The sequence below is a fragment of the Schistocerca nitens genome, chromosome 3, assembly GCF_023898315.1.
Source record: "Schistocerca nitens isolate TAMUIC-IGC-003100 chromosome 3, iqSchNite1.1, whole genome shotgun sequence".
Lineage (NCBI taxonomy): Eukaryota > Metazoa > Arthropoda > Insecta > Orthoptera > Acrididae > Schistocerca > Schistocerca nitens.
The window spans coordinates 68,329,553-68,353,421 of record NC_064616.1 but is presented as its reverse complement, the minus strand read 5'-3'; the positions used below and the strand labels follow the sequence as shown (position 1 = coordinate 68,353,421).

Below are 23,869 nucleotides of genomic sequence, written 5' to 3'. Positions count from 1 at the left end.
ACCTAACTAACCTAAGGACATCACACACAACACCCAGCCATCACGAGGCAGAGAAAATCCCTGACCCCGCCGGGAATCGAACCCGGGAACCCGGGCGTGGGAAGCGAGAACGCTACCGCACGACCACGAGATGCGGGCCCCTGTTATTGAACCTTCCCCATTGTATACAAATGTCGCACGATGATGGAGTGATCACATTTCATCAAATTTGCCAGTTCTCGAGTACACAGACGTGGATCATTGTGGATTAAAGCCTTTAGACGATCTTCATCAAACGCCGAAGGTCTTCCTGAACGAGGAGGGTCACTAACGTCAAAACGATCCTCTTTAAAACGAGAAAACCATTTGCTTGCCGTGACATTATCCCCATACACAGTGTAAATATTTCTGGCTGCCTCGCTGCTGTCACCCCTTTACTGAAGTGAAACAGAAGAATACGTCGTAAATTTCTCCAATTGGCACTCCCTTTTCTGTCGTCTAAAGCTCCACTCACTATCTCCAAATGACCAAATGTAAACTCAACTAGCAACAGTAAACTACAAAAAAAAGTGACAGTCATTAAATCAAACCATAGCAACTGGAATACAGAATGCAAAACAAAAAGACTAAGAACTTACCCACTACTCTAATATTTACGAAAACAAAAAACCTTTATATGGATGTCTGAAGAAAAGATGGGTAGATCACGTAACTAATGAGTAGGTATTGAATAGGATTGAGGAGAAGAGAAGTTTGTGGCACAACTTGACTAGAAGAAGGGATCGGTTGGTAGGACATGTCCTGAAGCATCAAGGGATCACAAATTTAGCATTGGAGGACAGCGTGGAGGGTAAAAATCGTAGAGGGAGACCAAGAGATGAATACACTAAGCAGATTCAGAAGGATGTAGGTTGCAGTAGGTACTGGGAGATGAAGGAGCTTGCACAGGACAGAGTAGCATGGAGAGCTGCATCAAACCAGTCTCAGGACTGAAGACCACAACAACAACATGGATGTCTGAATGGGTATTTTCAACATGCTTCTCCCGCATTCTATTCCAGTATCTTAACCATTCCATTCTCTCACTCGGTGATTGATTTAGAGCATTCTCTGCCCATCTTCAAGTCTCCAAATTTCTGATTCATATTCGTTAGCCGGCCGCTGTGACCGAACGGTTCTAGCAGCTTCAGTCCGGAGCCGCTGCTGCTACAGTCGCAGGTTCGAATCCTGCCTCGGGCATGGATGTGTGAGACGTCCTTAGGTTAGTCAGATTTAAGTAGTTCTAAGTCTAGGGGACTGATGACCTCAGATGTTAAGTCACATAGTGCTTAGAGCCATTTGAATATTTGTTAAAATGTGTTTATTAGTCAATATCGTGACAAATTTCGAGGAACTTGCACACTGGATCGCATCAGTTGACACATGATTAACCATTGTATAATGCTACATAACTAATGTTAACTGAGACCCTAAACTGCGTAGAGAGGAATGTGGACCCTTCTGTCGTAATTCGTTGCGACAGTCTAGCGTTTTAACAAGCTTCTTCAGTCTATCTCTTACTGATCTTCTGCGATCTTGGGCTGCGAAAATACTCAATGAATGCAGCTACTGTGTAAGGAATTAAACTTCTCGGTAATGATATTACAGTATAACTGTAGCTATATTCGTAAGACTCACCTACCTGTTTCAAGATTATCGTAATGTATAGAACGATATAAAACAGTATAAAATGAAAGTAGGTTTTAAGACGCCACTATGAGAAGAGAAAATCCACGAGATGTTCTGTGCTGCGTTCAGGTAAGTGTAACTACTAGCAGACTGTCTTGTCTAACGTAAGGTAAATATTCAATTTTTTTCAATCTGGAAGGTATTGACCATGAGAAACACTGAAAGTCTGTTAACGTGTTAAAGTACCGTAAACCGGGTGTACACTGAACGCCGTGATAACTTTCACCACTCATGCATCAAACGTTTTACAGATCTCTGCTGAGTCTCAGTTGACTGTTTAGTATACACTGTTTGGTGGTAAAGTTCCATCAATATAGTTTAAATGGCGTCATGTACTGTCGAGTTTCTTGCACAACGGTTGGCGAACCTGTTGCGACTTATAATTGTGTACGAAAAAGTGTGTTAAAATCAGGTTGTGCAAAATCAACCGATATAACTGAAAAGCGATCGGTGGTTTCAAATATACCATGTATGTTACTCGATTAATTTTGAAAGCAGATCATGTCAGTTTTTTGTTCACGTGTATATATCTGCCACCATATTACAATTTGTGAGGTCATGCGCATGATTTCTCTGTTTCAGGGTTGCTTTGGCTACTGGTCATTATTACCCCAGGATTATAGATACACAGTTTGTTAAACAATGTTGATGTCAATGACAGTCTTCAACTATGGAATACAAAATTGGTTCAAATGGTTGTGAGCACTATAGGACTTATCATTTGAGGTCATCAGTCTCCTAGAACTTAAAACTCCTTAAACCTAACCAACCTAAGAACATCACACACATCCATGCCCGAGGCAGGATTCGAACCTGCGTTCGTAGCGGTCGCGCGGTTCCAGACTGAAGCTCCTAGAACCGCTCAGCCACAGCGGCCGGCTATGGAATACATACATTACCCATTGATATACAGGGTGAAGCGAAATTCGCGCACTCGGGCTTCGCAGCGTGACACCTCAATGCCAGCGATAAAAAAATGTCTCTCCCAAAATTTCGTCTGGCAAGTACATACGGCAGAAAAGGGGCGTTAAAGAGTGACAATTTGGCAACAGTGTAGCCACATGTATGGTGACTACCTCTGTCAGCACACATTGCTTGTACTGTGCAGTTGTGTAGTGTATAAAGTTTTGGGTTAGCGTGCAGGAGGTTGAGAGTTCGATTCTAGGTTGAGGCATGGGTTTTTTATTTGGTAAATGTAGGCCAGGTGGTATGGTATCTGGCAACTTAATCGTCAACAGCGATTTCAGCGGGTCCTCTAGAAAATATTTGCACTTTCCTACTACAACCGTAGAAATGGAATACTGGTCAGCTTTGGAAGTAGCCCTTTCCACATCGTGTGTGTGAATTTATTGGCACCACTTCATTTACTAGATGCGAAACCTGTTTTCTTCGTACCTTACTCCAATGGTCTCATGGATGAGTACCAAACATTATTCTTGCCTCGTTCAGCTCCACTACATTTCGTTTGGGGCCTTACGTTACCAGTAGGACTATCAACGTGCTTTGTGAATGATGTCCAAACTCGATTACTATTTGGATGTGTTATCACCATGGTCCCAGTAATTATGCCTTTCAACACTGAGTCTGGTAACCGCATGCTGTTTAGTGCGTATCTCAATACATTATTATTATTATTATTATTATTATTATTATTATCATTCTATCGATAGGATTGTGGAAACATCACGTCTATCACCGTTACGGAAATAGTGTAATTCGAAACCGAACATTTCACAATTTGCGGAGTCGGTATGAATGCAGAACAATATCTGTCAGAGGGGTAATGTGCGTTAGGTGGAACAGCGCGCAGGACTGACGGCGTGTTTATACTGTATGTGCTGTCCACCAGACAGGGACTACGTAGTTACGAGCGGAATAACGCGCCGTGACAGACTCCAATGTACATGCGTACACGTATCGAATTTTCTCATTTTAAATCTCTAAATCAGTGTCGTAGACATATGTCACAAAAAACTATGTGTATGTGGATATGCTACTGGTTCTTGGTGCATCTGATAACTGGGCTGGTGTTGCCGCTCGTGAATATGCTGCTAGATATCCTCACCGCCACCATCCAGAAAGAAATGTGTTTTATCATCGGGAGCTGCGCCTTCGGGAGTCAGGTTGTCTCCTTCCACCATCGCGTGACAGAGGTCGTCCACGGACTCGCTGTACCCCAGCTAATGAGGAAGCTGTTTTGGAGGTCGTACACCGAGAACCTCAGCGAAGTACACTTAGTGTAGCGAGGCAGCTGCGTGTCTTGCAAATCACGTCGTTAACATGTTGCACGAGTATGGGCTGCACCCCTATCATTATGCTTTCGCTCAGCACCTACATCCTGCACATCGTCATCAGAGAATGCGTTTCTGTGAATGGTTCCAACAACAACAGGAAGCCAACGATGACTTTGTGAACACCGTAATATGGTCCGATGTATCAGTATTAAATCGTGAGGGTATCTTCAATATGCACAACGCCCACCATTGGTGTGAGCTTAACCCACACATCACCCACGACCGTGGATACCGAGTATCAACGTCTGGGCCGGAATATTGGGCGACAGGTGGTTGGGCCCTACATGTCGCCTGACCGGCTGACTGCACGTCGGTATCACGCATACCTGTAGAACTATCTGCGTGATGCGCTGGAAGATTTTCAACTACATGTTCGGCAGAGGATATGGTACCAACATGATGGTGCACCTCCACACTCTGGAATTCATGTACGACAATATTTGGCTCAGACGTGGAGGTCCAGTCGTATGGCCACCGATTCCATCTGACCTAAATCCCTGGATTTCTTCCTGTTGGGGCACCTGAAAGAGAACATGTACTCTACTCCGCGGACGAATGTAGAAGAATTGGTAGCGCGTGTTAATGTTGCTCTTGTTACTATGGCTGCAGCTATGGTGTGAAGGGACCAGAGCTGTATGATCCGGCGAGTTGCGCAATGTTTGGACGTGGAGTGAGGTCGCTTTGAGCATCTGTTGTTCTGAGGATACCGTATTCTGTTGTGAAGGTCATGTGGTCATTAATACGGGTATTAATATTGTCAGTGGTTACTAATGTGCGACATCTGAGTGCTCATATTACGTGTAGTATAAATGACAGGTAGATGTGTTGTTGTACTGTGCTGTCCAGCGTTACAAAATGTTGTAAATTTAGGATACGCATGACCTAAGAAATGGTCAGAATGAAATCAGCAAATTAAAAAAAAAAAAATGCGTCCCAACCCAGGTTCGGACCCTCGACCTCCTGCATGCTAACCCAAAACTTTATACTCTGCACCAACTGCACAGTACAGCCAGTATGTGTTGACAGAGGCAGTCACCATGCATGTGGTTTCAGTGTTGCCAGATTGCCAGTCTGCCGGATGTACTCGTCAGACGAAATTTTGGGAGAGACATTTTTTTATCGCTGGTATGTGAGGAGTCACGCTGCGAAGCCCAAGTGCGCGAATTCGCTTCACCCTGTATAGGCTAAGGCTCATTTGTAATTGTTAATGTGTCTATAACTAAGAAAAACAAATGTCAGTCATATACTCTGCTCAAATTGCAAGCTGTCGTGGTTCAGGCAGTGATCTAGGTATTGCATATTATGTCAAATATATCCGGAAACAAGGAACGAAGTATGTTTGGTCACAAGTGCCAGATATTGTCTAGACAAATGAAGAACACATAACCTAAATTCTAACTACAATGGATTTTTTGAAACGAGGATTTAGGTCTCCAGTGGATGAAATTAAAAGTATTATGCTCAGCTAAACTTGGAGTTAAGTGCATGGTTCTCCATCTTAGTAGCTTTCATTATATTTATAATTTTGATTCTGGATCACACTGATTTATGTACTGTACTATGTTTTTCTCTTTTGTAAGGCATAATAAAGCACTAATAAAAATTTTAGATCAGTGTTTCCCTTTGTGGCTGGTCAGAGTTCCATTGTGTTTTTGAAATACTGAACACAAATGGAATGGTAGCTGACAGTTGTGATGGAAGCATAGGTCAGTCAACGTATCCTCAAATCCATGACAACTTTGACCACCTACATTTTTTCCCATTACTTCCCCTGCATTTTAGAAAATCTGTTGTACTGAATAGTACGTAAACCTTTTGTACAAGTCCCTGTGTTCACTAGCATAAATATCGCAAAAGTTAAAAAGGAGTCATGATAACCACATTTGAATCTAAAAAACGGTCATACTATACCCGCTTTATGGTATGTGTTTTGCAGGAACAGATATACAGTGCCTTACTGAATAGAAAAGGAAGATGAAAGCTTAACGTCCCCCTCTCGATGAGGTCATTAGTGACAAATCATACACTAAGACTGGAAAACTATAGGGAAGAAAATCGGCTGTATCCTTTTCAAAGTGATCGTCCCAGTGTTTGTCTTAAACGATTGAAAGGCATCAAGAAAATCTAAATGTGCATTGCAAGACGTGCATCTGAATCGCCGTCTTCTCGAATGCGAGTCCAGTGTCTTAATCGCACCGCCAACTCGCTCGGTGTCCCTTGCGTATTCGTTTACTCCTCGAATGAAAGAAACGGACATTTAAACCTCGGTGCCATGGTCAAGGATCATACTGTATTCCTTGACAACTGGAAGTGCTGCCAACGTAAATTGCGCTGTGGAAGTATTGGTTTAAACATTTATGTATTGAATGTTAAACATTGAACTGCCAAAGTAATTGGTATAGTCATGCGTATTCAGATACAGAGATATGTAAACAGGCAGAATACAGCGCTGCGGTCGGCAACGCCTATATAAGACAACAAGTGTCTGGCACAGTTGTTAGATCGGTTACTGCTGCTGTGTCAGCATGCGACCCATTCAGCGAAACATCATCGACATGGGCTTTCGTAGCCGGAGGCCCACTCGTGTACCCTTGATGACTGCACTACACAAAGCTTACTCCACGCCTGGACCCATCAACGCCGATTTTTTTTGGAAATTTGCGGTAGGTTCCTATGGGACCAAACTGCTGAAGTCACCGCTCCCTAGGCTTACACACTACTTAATCTAACTTAAACGAAGGACTACATACACACCCATGCCCGAGGGAGGACCCGAGCCTCCGACGGGGGGAGCCGCCCGAACCGTGGCAAGGCGCCTAAGACTGCGCGGCCGTCAACGCCGACATTGGACTGTTGTTGACTGGAAACATGTTACCTGGTCGGCCGAGTCTCGTTTCAAATTCTATCGAGCGGATGGACGTGTACGGGGATGGAGAGAACCTCACGAATCCTTGGAACCTCCATGTCAGCAGGGGGCTGTTCAAGCTGGTGGGGGCTCTGTAAAGGTGTGGGGCGTGTGCCGTTGGAGTGATATAGTGACACGTACGTAAGCATTCTGTCTGATCGCCTGTACCCATTCAAGTCCATTGTGTATTCCGACGGACTTGGGCAATTCCAGCAGGACAATGCGACATCCCACGCGTCCAGAATTGCTACAGAGTGGTTTCAGGAGTTTAAACACTTTCTCTGGGCGCCAAACTCCCCAGACATTAACATGATTGAGAACCTCTGGAATGCCTTGCAACGTGCTATTCAGAAGCGATCTCCACACCCACGTACTGTTATGGATTTATGGTACAGCCCTGCAGGATTCATGGTGTCACTTCTCTCCAGCACTACTTCAGACATTAGTCGAGTCCATGCCACGTCGTGCTGCGCCACTTGTGCGTGCTCGCTGGGTTGCTACACCATGTTAGGCAGGTATACCAGTTTCTTTGCCTCGTCACTGCGGTTGGGAACTGACAAGCCAATTCGGGATTGACAGTCTGTCTGTACAGTCATTTATATGTGCCACACATCTGCTCAACAGACACGAAGGATGTCCTAGAGCGTTGTACCTTGCAAACTTCCACGTTGCAGTGGATAAGAATTTCATGTCAGAGAAGAGAAGTGAAGTGTCGACAGACGTACACATGCTTCAATAACACCATCTCTCGGCTTTCAGCAATGGTTAGTGCAATGGTATGGCTCCTCACAGTTAGTGCTCCTTGAGATATTTTTACGTGATGGAAACGTAAAGCGATGGCATGGCTGCGTCCTTGGACTCGAGTCAGCGTCCCTGTCGAAATGGTCGAAGATTCGAATCCTGTCTGTTCCTGTAGATACATATCGTTTGTTGGAGGATCCTAAACTTTTCAAGTGAGAATGGGACGGAGCGTAAAGGATATAATTTTCTTCATAACTGCAGCATTTCTTGTAATGAAAGATTAATATGAAAACCACGATGCCACATATTTTGCTTTATTTTAAGAGCGTGAAATGAAAGTAATCATCTGCCCCTTGTGCAAATAATCCTGAAAGAGGAATTCTCCAGAATTTAGCTCACTAGCTGTATCCACAGTTCCATGGGGACATGGGCCACAGAGAGGTTGCTTCATTGATAAACTCTCCCATGCATCATTGTAAGACCTTCGGAACTGAACAAGAGGTCTAATATCTTATTGCAACAAAAGCTCATTCGTATTCACCTTTTGGATCTGCAACTCTTGTGCTTTCTTTCCGCATTTGCAGTTAAATTATAGGATGTGGGTTGCGCCTTTTTGCAGACACGCTGCTTTTTCTTTTTACCCAAATATGTTTCAGCACCTCTGTACCATTATCAGTGGGTTTTTGTTTATTGAAAACTGTAAAAAGCGAAAATATTTTAGGTTATAACTGATTTAGCAAAGTGAGACCTAAAGAAAGTTTTTGTTCGTTTTGCTTCTTACCTTGATTTTACATTATATGGCTTTGCAGGAACAACTGTATGGTGTCCTGCACTGATAGCTCGTCATCTGCAAACCAAACGATGCAAATGTAAATTTCATCGGCGAGTTAACACACCTCCTGAATTTTAAAAACGTGATTTTGGTGTGCCAGAATGTTTATAAGCCCCTTTTACTTCGTAAAATGCGTTTTGCGCAGTAAAAAGGCGTTTATAAAGAAATAAATTACACAGAGCACATTAATATGTGTATGCAGTGTCCTCGGAACCCAAAAGAAGAAGGATCAGTCACAATAAAGCGTGAGTAGTAACGAATATATACGCAAAACATTTTGACAAACCAAAATCACTTTCTTTTTTAAATCAAGGGATGTGTTAACTCGCAGATTAAATTTACATTTACATCGCTGTTTGGTTTGTGGATGACAAGCTATCAGTGCAGGACAGCGTACAGGTGATCATGCAAACCCGTATAATGTAAAATCATGGTAAGAAGCAAACGAACAAATGGTTCAAATGGCTCTGAGCATTATGGGACTTAACTTCTGAGGTCATCAGTCCCCTAGAACTTAGAACTACTTACACCTAACTAATCTAAGGACCTCACACACATCCATGCCCGAGGCAGGATTCGAACCTGCGACCGTAGCTGTCGCGCGGTTCCAGACTGTAGCGCCTATAACCGCTCCGTCACCCCGGCCGGCTCAAACGAACAAAAACTTTCTTTAGGTCTCTCTTTGTTAAATCAATTATAACCTAAAATATTTTCACTTTTTACAGTTCTCAATAAACAAAAACCCACTGATAATGGCACAGAATTTCTGAAACATGTTTGGGTGAAAAGAAAAAGCAGCGTGTTTGAAAAAAGGCGGAACCCATATCCTATAAAGCTCTTTCACTGGCTTAATGGCAAAAGGGCATTTTTTCTTGTACAGAGGTGATAAAAACGGGTCCAAGATCTGAGAAGTGCTTGATCTACTCCAATGACATCATAGGGAGAGGTTTTCACTGTAACTGCAGAAAAGTGGCTCAGCCAATGGTCAGGAATTTTAGCAGGTGTCTTTATTGTTAATTAAGGCCATATTATGGTCACACGAGACACCTCTAACGGGCAACGTTACTGTAACTGAGGCCAGTCTTCTCGTGTTGTTGACAACGTAATGTAAGAATCTGATAATAGTATCATTTTTATTCTGCCCGCCACGTGCATCAAAGAATATATCCAGATTCTTAACACCTGGTGACAACTTTATTAATATAAAGTGGTGCAACATAGATGCAACTTCAAAAATGGTTGAAATGGCTCTGAGCACTATGGGACTTAACATCTGAGGTCATCAGTCCCCTAGAACTTAGAACTACTTAAACCTAACTAACCTAAGGGCATCACACAACCATGCCTTAGGCAGGATTCGAATCTGCGACCGTAGCGGTCGCGCAGTTCCAGACTGAAGCGCCTTGAAGCGCTCGGCCACATTGGCCGGCGATGCAACTTCGTCAGATCCTTTCCCTGAAATGGTCTCATCATAACAGTAGAAAAGAGAGACACTGTTAAACAGAACATGGATGTTAAACGAATATAGAGAGAATTAGCGTCTGTAAAAAAGTCATTGGTGGAAATGTTTGGCATACTGAGATTTTTCTGAAAATATCCATCATTTTGATTTGCAGCTCCTTGTATTCGCCGTGTTTGCAGTTAAAATTGTTGGATGTGAGGTCCGCCAGTTATATAAAACACCGTTTTTCTCAGCACCCAAACATGTTTCAGCACCACCGTACAATCATCAATGGGTTTTCGTTTTTTTTATTCTGCAATGTGAGCATTTTTGTTAAATGATTATAAAATTATGTGCATTTTAGTTCAAACAGCAGATCGTTTCTTTTTGTAAATACCTTTACATTTGGTATGTATAAATTTTCTGGATCACTTGTGGTTAATTACTACAGGTAGCTTGTCATCTGCAACCAAACGATGTTGATGAGAAAGTTTTTTGCTGGGAGTTAACCTATCTTCTAGAATGTAATTCAGTTTTTCGTGATGTTTTCGCGCCTATATTCGTTTTTACTCACGTTTTCGTGTGGCAAGCACTTCCATTCTGCGCATCATGCTGAGGTTTTGTGATTCACACGTAACTATAACAAGTATTTTCCACAAATAACGTTGTAAAACACCTTTCACTTCACCAGAACACAGTGTGATTGTGGTTTGTTATGTGTCCCAATCAAGCCAGTGTTCATTTGTTCACCAGAGAGTTCGGCGTCAAATTTGAATTTTGTTTGCATTTTATCTTTGTGTGTGTGTGTCGCCATGAAACATTGCGTGGTCCAAATCTTGTCTAGACATACGCTGTTTTATTGACTTTGTAGACATCAGTCCAAATAAGTAGGAGTTCTGCTCATTATAACTACTCATTTGATTATATTTCTTTAAGAATTTGTGATCTCTGTTCAGCAGGCGCATTTTGAAAACACTTTAATCTCGTACACTTACATCTGGGCCGGTCTCCTGAGATGATAAACGCAGTGTCTTCATTACCGCCAACATTCTTCAGTAACCTTTTCTCTTCTTAGACGAATTCTCTGTGCTAGATACATTTTGAATGTCATCTACGTCATTTTGCACACTTTCCATATTATGGTCTTGCAAATAAACAACATCCACAGAATAATAATTATGAAAGTAAGAGATTGAGTACAATAAAAGCGGAGTTGCCAACAGAGTTTGCAAGGAATACAGAATGAAAGAAACAGGTTCGGAAACATGCGGAAATGACAAGTCATCATTTTCCCTAAGCCACAATTGACATCTAGCATTGTTTTGGTTCATAGGTAATTTTCAGATCATTACTACACAACGACTGTTATTGATCTTGCCATATAATGCTGTATGTGCATTCTACATGTCTTCAGCTATGCACCGTCATTCCTTTCCCATTTTCCACAAAAATGTGACATCCATCCTTTTCCCGTTGCCTTTTCATTTGTTTGCACTGAATGCATCTAAAAACTTTAAAAACTACGTTACAAATAAAACAGAATTTTGAATAAAAATTGTGAAATGATTTGTCTAAAAGTAGGAAATAAAGTAGATTAGAGGAACCTTCGACGCTTCTTTGAATTATGTCAGAACACTTGTATTGCAAATAAGGTATGTCAGATATTTCTCTAATCTATTTAGCTTATTTCTTTTAGACAAATTTTTTCACAAAACATTTTGCCGTTTTTCTCCACTTTTTTATTTCCAATTTTTCTTCGGAAAGCACGAAATATATTTAAATATCGATCGGTATTCTATTATTTTTAAGAGACTACATCAAGAGAAGGCGTGGAAGTTTCAATTTATGCGGTAATTTGATATTTATTTTACTTTTTCAACATGAAAGAAGGAATTCCACAAATTTCTATACAAATGTAACTTTTTATGCACGAAGTCGCTAGATACTGAAGAGATGAACTTTTTGACACACTGCAAACAGCAGCTGTTCGTGAATTATTTCAATTTCCCTCAGATCACTAATTCCACATTTCTTAATTATGCTAATTACTTTCAGGCAACTAAATCTTTTGTTGCAAATATAGACCAGACGCTGGACAATTTAAATGTCCACTTTCCACTCTTCGTTGGGCTTTGAAAATTCGGACAAACATATTGCCTCGAATCATTAAACTTGTATTAATTACTATGATACTTTCAAGCTATTTACTCATTCCTCAGTCTTCGTTTGGATGGGAAATTTAGACAAAAATTCATTCTGTAATTTCTAGGGAGTTTTTTTTCCGCTCCGCTCAAACATTTGACCAGCTCCTGCCAAACACTAGAGAAAATGCGCCAGATCACTCCTGAGATCGGCAGAATAAAATTATCTTCTAGACTTCTCCAATGACTGAGGCCTTCAGTTGTATGCATCCGTGTTACTTCTATATGTTTTCTAACGACATCCCAACACCGTGGCCACTGTTTTCGTTTATCTCTTCGGCCCAGTACAAACCTCCCGACTAGCACGGTTCACCTGAGTACGTCTCCAGTCTCCATCGTATTTTGCTTACGCCCACTGCTCCTGTCCGTGTCCTCACCCTGTTTGGTTTCCTATCTCTCATAGTAACTCCCGCTGAGTATCTCTACCTTGTTTGCTGGGCAATTCTCAGCCTGTTAACGAATCTCGCCTTTAAAGTCCATTTCTCAAGTTCAAACTGGTGAAAACACAGACCTTACTTTTTTTTTTTTAGATACTTGGGAGTCTGGATGCCTCTTTCCTATATAATTCTTATTGTTCTGCTGCACAGGGGACGCGGAAGAGGGTACGATGTGTGATCAAAAAGTAACGGGACTTTTTATTTTTCTTAAAGACTCTTTGTTTATTCATCAACATAAACTTTTTCCCCTTCAAAGTAATACCTCTAATATATAATACACTTGCGCCAGCCTTTCTTCCAATCTTGGAAGCAGATCTTGAACTCACTTTTCATTATGCTGTACAGTTCCTTCAGCGATTCTGTTTTTATCTCATCAGGGGTGACTAAACGATATCCATTCGAGACTCTTCAGCCTCAGGAGTAGAAAGAAGTCCCAAGGGACCAAGTTCGGCGAATGTGGTTGCTGAGACAACATAACGGTTTTGTTTTTTTGCCAAAAAATCACGAACAGGCATTGAGGTGTGAGCGGGAACTATATCGTGGTGCGATTTCCACTAGTAGTTATGGCATAGTTCTGGTCGGTTTCTTCGGACTGCTCCACGCAAACAGCGCATAAGTCTCAAATAGTATTCTTTATTGACCGTACGTCCATAAAACAGAAACTCATTATACACTATCCCATTGTAATCGAAGAAAACAGTGAAAAGAACCTTCACATATGATCGAACTTGCCTAAATTTTTTCGGCCTTAGCTCTTCAGGCAGTTTCCACTGGGACGATTTGACCTTGGTTTCGAAGTCATACCCATGTACCCATGATGGGCCAACTGTTTTAATCTTCTTTAGACGTTATAGATCATTGTCGACTTCATTCATCAATTCCTGAGCGATGTCGAGGCGACGTCATTTTAGGTCGAAATCCAACAGTTTCGAAACAAACTTCGCTGCTACACGTTTGATGCCCAAAACACCCGAAAAAATTGCTTGGCGTAAGTCGAAGGATGTGCCGTGATCATCAGCAACCTGTCTGATGGTGATTCGGTGATTTTCCAGAACCATTTTCTTTACTTGCTCCACATTGTCGTCAGATATTGAGGCACTAGAGCGTCCAGGGCAGTCGTCAACGTCTTCTCCGCGACCCTCTTTGAAACGTTTATACTACTCGTAAATTCTTGTCTTACTTGCAGTAGTTTCGCCAAAAGCCTCACTCAACACGTCCAATGCGGTGCTGAACTTCAGTCCGTTTTTCAAGCAAAATTTAATGCAGATTCTCTGATCCACCGTTTTCGAAAGTAAAAATTCGCCGAGCACTCGAAAACACGCGTAGTCTTCTCGACTGTCAACAATAAACTAAATATTCAAATTAGCAGAAAATGCAAACATACATCAGGAACATGCGTAGCAACAAGGTAAAAAAATTGAAAATCGGATTTATGAAGCCAACGAAATTTTAAAAAATTTCCGTTACTTTTAGATCACACCTCGTATATCGTGTGTGGACTAATATTCCTGTATAGGTGAACAAAATTCGCGCCCTCGGACGCAACCGGGCGATTCCTTGCATATTAATAGCACAAAACAGTCTAACAAAATTTCGTCCCGTCCATATTTTCGGTAGAAAACGGGGGTCAAAGAAAAACTATTCGGCAGCATTGTAGTCACATGTACGACAACATTCTTCATTCATTACATCCATTTGTATTGCCCAGTTAGAACGGAGATTAGAGTTTCGAGTTACAGTATGAGAGTTAAAGAGTTCGAATCCGGGTCTAAGTGTGTTTCTTTTTTTAATTTGTAGTACACATTATTATTATGCTGTATGTAACCTAGAAATAGTTTTTTTTAAGCTGAACATAACAGTTATTCGTCAGACACGTCAGAAGTATTTGTGAAGAGCAGTAGTCGGTTAGTTACACACTGAGGTGACAAAAGGCTTTGGGTAGCGGTATGCACATGTACGGATGGCTGTAGTATTGCGTACACAAGGTATAAAAGGGCGGAGCTGTCACTTGTACTCAGCTGATTCATGTGAATAGGTATCCGACTTGATTATGGGCGCACGACAGGAATTAGCAGGTTGTGAACACGGAATGGTAGTCGCAGCTAGACGCATGGGACATTACATTTTGAAAATTGTTAGGGAATTCAATACTCCGGAATCTAGTGTAAGAGTGTAACGAGAATATCAAATTTCAGGCTTTTCCTCTCACCAAGGACAAGGCAGTGGCCGACGGCCTTCACTTAACGACAGATAGCAGCGGCGGTTGCATAGAATTGTCGGTACTAATAGACAAGCCACATCGCTTGAAATTAACCGCAGAACTAAATGTGGGACGTACGACGAACGCGTCTGTTAGGGCGCCTCTTATGGGCTCTTGAGCATATCGGTTGGACACTAGATAACTGGAAAACGTTGGCCTGGTCAGATGAGTACCGATTTCAGTTGGTAAAAGCTGACGGTAGGGTTAGAGTGTGGGACTCCACGAACCAGAGGACCCAAGTTTCTAACAAGGCACTGTGCAAGCTGGTGGTGGCTCCATATTGGTGTGGACTACGTTTAAATGGAATGGACTGGGTACCCTGTCCCAACTGAACCAACTATTGACGATCTCCAGCCATTGATGGACTTTATGTACCCAAACAACGATGGATGTTTTTTATGGATGGCAAGGCGCTACGTCACTGGGCCACAATTATTCGCTGTTGGTTTGACGAAGATTCTGGAGAATTCGAGCGAATGATTTGGCCACCCAGATCGCGAGACAAAAATCTCATCGAACATTTATGGGATATAATCGAGATGTCAGTTCGTGGAGAAACTCCTGCACCGGCAACACTTTCGCAACTACGCACAGCTAAAGTGCAGCATGGCTCAATATTTCTGCAGGGAGCTTCCAACGAGTCTATGCTACGTCGAGATGCTGCACTACTCCCGACAAAAGAGGTGCGACACTTTATTAGGAAGTATCCTATGACTTTTGTCACCTCAGTGTCAAGTACCTCCCATAGCACAGAAATAATTACAAAACTTATGTGGAGATGTTAAAGGTGTAAGTAGGCTGTTTAGGTTTTTATGTTGGTAACGCCACATAGCGCTGTGTATGAAAATCACTGACTGCGCTGTGTGCAGTCTGTGGCTGGTTGGATTCATTGTTGGAATATTCGCTTGTGTAATGTTGGGCAGTTGGATGTGAACAGCGCGTAGCGTTGGGCAGTTGGAGGTGAGCCGCCAGCTGTGGTGGATGTGGAGAGAGAGATGCGGACGAACTGGACGTGTGTCCGCCAGAAAAAGGAAATTTGTAAAGATGGATGGCATGAATTGATAGACATATATATGATGACTTTTGAACACTAGTAAGGTAAATACATTGTTTGTTCTCTATCAAAATTCTTCCTTTGCTAACTATGCCTATCAGTAGTTAGTGCCTTCAGTAGTTAGAATCTTTTATTTAGCTGGCAGTATTGGCGCTCACTGTATTTCAGTAGTTCGAGTAACGAAGATTTTTGTGAGGTGAGTGATTCATGAAAGGTATAGGTTGTTGTTAGTCAGGGCCGTCCTTTTGTGGGGATTACTGAAAGTCAGATTGCGTTGCACTAAAAATATTGTGTGTCAGTTTAGAGATGATCAGCACAAGTAAAGTGAGAAATGTCTGAGTACGTTCAGTTTTGCTCAGGTGTTTGAAAATCAAAAAACGTAAGAGGTTTATCAGCACAGTCACTTATAATTTTTCTAAGGACGTTACATATGTCGACCCTTAGCCGAGGATGCCTCACTGGAGTCTTCTGATTTTTTCTTGTAGTTTGTGTAATTAGTGTAACTATTGTTTATTGCTAGCGGGTAATTGTAGAGAGAATTTCCTTTGTAGTTGTAGTTTTTCATTGTTGTACAGTAAAACAGGTGTGGCATGCATGTAGATTTGCACTAAGTATTTCGCAGCTGCGCTTGCAATTAACTAGATATTATTTTCAGTGCTATGTTAATGTGTTTTCTTATTTTACTCTTCAAATTGTGCTTTTCTATGTCATCGTGTGTAATATTGTGACTGTTATGGCGTGTGAAAAACGTAATACTAGGCTCCAAAGTAAACTGAGAAATGACAGTGAAGACGAGAGTAACTGTGTTAGCACCACTGTGTAATGAATTAACTAATGTTCAACATAGTAATTTGGTAATTGTGGATAGGGAAATGGACAAGGCAATAAATAATGGTGTAGACATTGAAACAGCTAGTGAACAGGGTAGTATTGTCGATCGATCGGTCGGCAACAGCTCACCCCAGGAATCCGAAATGACAGGACACAATCTTGCAAATAATGTAGATTCAGGTTTTGCGTCATTACCCGTTTCTCAATCAAGTCAAGACACATTTTCTGCCTTTCAAAATGCGAATGTTGCCAGTGCAAATGCGCTCCCGAAAATTACAGTGAAACATGTTTCAGACACCACAGCACTGTTATTACAATTATTGCAACTAATGGGACAACAGCTTCAAAATTTAGACACAATGGAACAAAATCAGAGACGAACACAGCAAAAGATTCAAAAGTTAGACTCAATGGAACAAACGCTTGAATAAACACGCGAAGATTTAACTACTGAGTTACTTAACATCGAATCTAAATGTCAAAAAGTCTGTAACGACGTAAAAACTAATAATTTTTGAGCATTTTCAATCTATTTCTTCGCAGCATAAAAATGCATTACAGAATCACGTAGCAGCTATAAAAGAAATGCAAACTATTGTTCATGAAAATCACGACACCTTGCAAGCTAAAATTGACTCAGTTGGCCGGCCGCGGTGGTCTAGCGGTTCTAGGCGCTCAGCCCGGAACCGCGCGACCGCTACGGTCGCAGGTTCGAATACTGCTTCGGGCATGGATGTGTTTGATGTCCTTAGGTTAGTTAGGTTTAAGTAGTTCTAAGTTCTAGGGGACTGATGACCACAGATGTTAAGTCCCATAGTGCTCAGAGCCATTTGAACCATTCGACTCAGTTGCATCTACCGATTCGGTTACGCAACTTGCAAAAACATAGGAAAACTTAAAGGACACAGTAGATACGTTTTCAACACATATGGACACTGAAACTTGGTTCAGAAAAACACACTGAGGAAATAAGTTCACTATCGGAGAAAGTAGCTGAACTTTCGGATCAGTTCACTAACTTATCTACAAAGGTAGATGATGATCTGAATGACACAAGACCCATAGTCTTCACTGATACAGAAGAGTACGAACAAATTAGAAAATTCAAACAAGACCAGCAACAAATTAATAAGTAAGACAAAAGAGAATTGCGGGAAGTACAAAATCAGTTGGCACAAGTAATACAAGAATTACGTATTTCAGAGGACACTCGCGCTCCAATACGGGAAGAGGGACTTAGAAATACGGAAAAGCCACAAAATAATAACACAGGGCATTTCGGAAATTATGAAAGAAATTGGCAAGGTGCACCAAACTTTGAGATGGAACCGCCGACACCACGTAACAATGACCGATATGCAACTCGCCCTCATGATGACTTTGACTATAAGCTGTTCATTACTACAAGTAAATTCAAAACACTTAAGAATTCCGGCAACGACATTCATCCACAAGCACGGCCTCATCAATTGTCTCATTGTTTTCCTCACAACTGGTCATTAGAGCACAGATTAGAATATATGTGTGGCTACTTAGAGAATGGAGTAGCTGTAAGAATGCGTTAGGTCATTCGCGATTGTCACACTGAAGCAGAATTTTATCATGCCTTCCTCTCAGAATATTGGTCTCAAGCTACTCAAGATCGCGTAAAATATAGCATCGTAATGATGAAACACTTTGAACAATCTGGATTCTCCAGTCTTGTCAAATATTTATTCGCATTTGCTTAATTAAATTGCCTGAACATTTACGACATATTATTTTGGCAGGACGTTGCAAAGACGACATCGAAGCTTTCCAGAGACTGTTACAAGAATTGAAAATTGACACTGACAATCGCGGGACGCGAAAACAGGAACACAACAATTACAGGTCACATCCGTCACAATTTCGCGATGACAGAAATTATAACTGGACACGACGAGGCTATTCTTACAACGCTAATCATTACCAAAACAGACACCACACACGTGACTACCTTTGACAGAGTAGTAATAATTACAGGGAAAGATCACCTCCCCACAGTAATGACTATGGCAGAGACGCTCAGAGAAACAGACAATATGGGAACCAAAATAATTATTATCAAGGGAGGCAGAATAACTTCAGACGCAACGGTCCACCACGCAGTGACGACTCAGGGAGAAGTTCTCCACCACGTGGCCGACAAGAAAGACACTATGGAAACTACCGCCATGACGACAGACGATATAATCTTAACAACAGACCAGAATTTAATCAGAACTGTCGGGATTCAAACAGGGTAGGGCCCTCTTGACAAGGTGAATTTAAGTTAGATCTGCAAATCCCAGTAACGACTCGCAACAACAAAGGTAACAGAAAATGACTCGCACCGCAGGCAGCCACGTGCGCCGGCTGGCTCAGAGAAAAATAACATAGACGCTAACCTTGAGAAGAATTTGAGCATTCTTTAACGATGTATACCACATGATAATTGCGTTGAAGCTGAAGCTCTGTGTACTAGGAAGAGTAAAGGTTTACACCATATTTCACATGTAAAACCATTTGTTGAGAGATAATTTACTTTTTAAATTAGTCTTTGCCATAAAATCTGTCACTTCACATTACTAGAATGCTTTGTCACACTTAGAAACTGTTAACATGCAACAATGTTTTGAAGTCAACTATCCAGTCCAGAACCTAGAGAACTTATTTAGACTGTAATTACGAATGCATTGTTATAGTGAGCAGATGAGACAGTGTTACTGTGTACATTCTTCCTTGTTCGCTGCACGATTACGTAACGACTATAAGGCTTACATACTTAGAACATATACCGGTACTGCTAATGAGATTTTAATGCAACATTTTGGTTTACTTGAAAATACATTCTGGATTTAAAGTACTTTCTGAGAGATACCAGATGACACAGTGGTTACTACACGATTACATCACGACACTACTAATGAGTGATACAATTTATATTATTGCTTTAGTGCTGTATCTCTTTTATATCTACACAGTTTTTCTGAATTCTTCTGGAAAGTAAAACATGTTTCAGTAGTAACTTTTGTGGTATAGCTACAATGAGACAGCCTTTTCCGTAGCACAACAATACGTTACAGTATAGTACTTTCTTGATCACGGTAATGCACGTAATAACTACGATATCTACATGCAAAGAATTTTACTTCTGTATATTATGAGGTAAGTACAATTACTTCTACAGAACTTTGCTTACAGACGACGATAATTACGACACTTGGCACATTTTTTAAAAAAATGTTCAAATGTGTGTGAAATCTTATGGGACTTAACTGCTAAGATCGTCAGTCCCTAAGCTTACACACTACTTAAACTAAATTATCCTAAGGACGCACACACCCATGCCCAAGGGAGGACTCGAACCTCCGCCAGAACCAACTGCACAGGGCACATTTTTACCTTTAAGTAATGACAGAGATTATCTTACAACAATACAAACAGTTTAACGCTACAGTACACATATTTGAGTGATTTACTTTGTACTTAAAACATTTATTTTTAAAGATTTTTGAATTACAAAGATACAAAGAAGGTTTTCAGTGATAAATTTCACTCCATTGATGTATTCTGTAACACCTGAGGGTATAATTACATTTATCCTCATAGGGTACACTCCTACTTAGCTTACTAAGCGTGTGGCAAGCGCTAAGAGCCCTGGCTAATATGGTATTTGCTAATACAACTATACACATCTGTATCATATTTCTCTAACACAGAATTACACAGCTATCTGATTATTTAACAGAGAAACAAACATTTTTTTTACTATGTCAGTGACACATGTTTACGCAATTACACAGCTGGATAACTTCACACTTCTGCAATTGTATTTTGTCTGTACTTTGTGAACTGTTCATATTTTTTCAGAACCATTGTGATACTATGAGAGCTTTGAATGTTTTATTTGGTAAGGGATCATGATTTTTTAAGTACATTTGAGGTAGATGACTTTATTGAAGGTTTTGAAATTACTGAAAGAAGCTACGATGATTTTGAGATCTTATTGATCTGTTATGATATTATTACGAGGGTGACGTGTATTATGCTGTTGAGGTATGTTTATGATCAATAAGCTGATGCTATATGAGGAATGTGATTATGTGTTTATACGTATACTAATCATGAATAGAAGTTAGGGACTCTGGTTTGTGGAAAAGGATGTTGAAACCAAGAATCGTACTTTAAAGAGTTATGACATGTGTGTCCATGTGGGAATGTATTACAACACTGCTATTCATGAGATTTCGTTTCTACGCATTTCTACTGTGATTTTTCGACCTATAATTTTTTTTTATATGGGACTGTCACTGTAGCAGAAACTGCTGATTTAAGTATTTCGGTAAGAAAGCTAAGTGACCTTGACGTAATGCGCTTGCGCTGTAGGCGCCCAGCTATGCGACAGTCGCCTGGAAAAAAAGCTGTGCCTTTCAGAGGCACAACAAAAAAAAGGAGAGGCCATTAACTGCGCTATTGACATTTCTTTGTAGAAAGTATCACAAATACGACACGCTCATACTTGAAAACATATTATTACACTTTGGAGCTCGTTATTTCTGATATTTACTGAAATGCCTAATGGATTGATGAGAAACATTTTACGTCTATTGTCTTGCTAGTTGAGCGAATTTTTACTGCCTTATGAAATGCCATATGGCTAGTGAATGACATTTCATGCCTTGCTTTATGTGTATATTTGCTCATTTTGTTTAATATCTCGTTTCTAGCTGCACTGCAGCATTGGTTAAAATAAAATTTAATAGATGTACTAACAGATAAGTTTTCTGTCTACTGACCCAGTAAAGTATAATTTTATGATCTACTTTCTTAGAAAAGGGAGCACAAATAGACATTTCCCTTCACAGGAATTGCATACATAATTTTTTCAACGATTTGGTAACTTTTTTATCATAGTAAGTTTTTGTGATGCATCACTCTAGTGTTAAGATCTGACATAGGTATTAGACATTTCATATCTTTACTGTAATGTTTTTTCTGCTTGAGCTTTGTCTGCATTCGTCACTTTGTATTACTCTGCTAAGCAAGTTTTTCTACTGATTTATTTTTCTTTTTGCTGCACATTGGCTCATATTAGTTGTAATGATGCATTTGCTTTGCTAATTTAGATATACTGCTGCTTACTTTGCCAACTTGCATTTTTTGTCATTGATGTTTGTGTTAATTGTTGTGCTGCTGCATTGCCTCGTCCCTTAGTATATATATCTGAGCTCAGCAAATTTCAGTTAGCTCAAGAGGGGGTAGCCTATATAAGAGAATGAGTTGCGAGGAATTGGAAGAAACGCATTGAGAAGTTATATAGAAAAGAGTTGGGCAGAAAAAATTAGTGCACAATGAAGAATAATTATTTCGAAAGAGGATATGAATAGAATACAGATAGCAGGTATAGATAGGACTTTTTAGGAATAAAGATGAACTGAGGGAGAGCTCCAAGAAGTAAAGAAAGTTTTGTTTCCAAATCATATACGTTGAATACTGCAGTACCAAATGTCATACTGAAAACAAACGCTTGTCCTGTCCTTTTGTGTTATACCGCTATGTGTTTGTGTACCCTTGTGTATTTGCGTTCTTCCTGTCTTTATGTGTTTATCTGATAAGAGTTATGTTGTTGAATTTTTCTAATACAATGTTATTCACTTTGTAAAGATGTTTAGACATTATTTATTCCGTTCTGTTTTAATGCTCATTTGTGAAGATGATGTTTCAAAAGCTCTTCTCATGTTTTTATTTATTTACTTATGTCATAATTCCTGTAACACTGATGTATATGTCTATTTCTATTCTTTTGTAAAGCCCGTATTACTACAAATACTATCTGTACTACTATGTTCTTTATTGATGTATTTTGTACGTTTGTAATTGTATTCTTATGTTGTAAATGGCCCACCAATACCATTATCTCTAAAAGGACTGCGGTGGGTCTGCATCTTTGATGACCCACCAATACCATAATCTCTACTAGGACTATAGTGGGTCTGCTCTGTGATGGCCTACCTACCAATATTCTTCAAAACTTCGTCTGACTCTGCTGTGGGTTTGCTCTGTTGTGGCCCATTACCTGTCTACATGTCAAGAGTCAGCATTGTCTTTCCATTGGAAGTACAACACTACTTCTTCAAGACTGCATGGAAATCCACTGCTTCCATGTGCATTTTCTTTTACTGATCAGACTTTGAGAAAAAAAACTGCAATTACTACTGTGATGAATGATCAGGACTGTCTTTATGAGAACAATTTTTGCTTTTTACCAAAATTGTATCAATAAGTGTGTGCATTTGATATATTTTTTATCGTTAATATAAAAAAAATTACCAAATAATTATTGGCCACTGCCCAAAATAATTGGTAAAACTTTTTGTGGGGAGCATGGTGAGTATGTAAGTAGGCTGTTTAGGTTTTTATGTTGGTAACGTCACGTAGCGCTCTGTATGAAAATCACTGACTGTGCTCTGTGCAGGCTGTTGCTGGTTTGCATTGCTGGAATGTACTCTATTGTAGTGTTGGGCAGTTGGATGTGAACAGCATGTAGCGTTGCGCAGTTGGAGGTGAGCCGCCAGCAGTGGTGGATATGGGGAGAGAGATGGCAGAATTTCAGAATTTGAGAGCGGATGATCTGGATGTGTGTCCGTCAGAAAAAGGAAATTTGTAAGACTGGATGTCATGAACTGATATATATATATATATATATATATATATATATATATATATATATATATATATATTCTCATGTTTTTATTTATTTACTTATGTCATAATTCCTGTAACACTGATGTATATGTCTATTTCTATTCTTTCGTAAAGCCCGTATTACTACAAATGTTATCTGCATTATATATATATATATATATATATATATATATATATATATATATATATATATATATAATGACTTTTGCGCAATATTAAGGTAAATACATTGTTTGTTCTCTATGAAAATCTTTCATTTGCTAACTATACCTATCGTAGTGCCTTCAGTAGTTAGAATCTTTTATTTAGCCTGGCAGTATTGGCGCTCGCTGTATTGCAGTAGCTCGAGTAACGAAGATTTTTGTGACGTAAGTGATTCATGAAAGGTATAGGTTATTGTTAGTCAGGGCCATTCTTTTGTGGGGATTACTGAAAGTCAGATTGCGTTGCGCTAAAAA

General features: G+C 40.3%; 1 protein-coding gene across 4 annotated transcripts in view; it reads right to left on the bottom strand.

The window, feature by feature from the left end:
- The window catches only part of LOC126248028 (cytokine receptor-like), a 475,141-nt gene that overhangs the window by 397,139 nt on the left and 54,133 nt on the right, over positions 1-23,869 (bottom strand). The window lies entirely within an intron of this gene.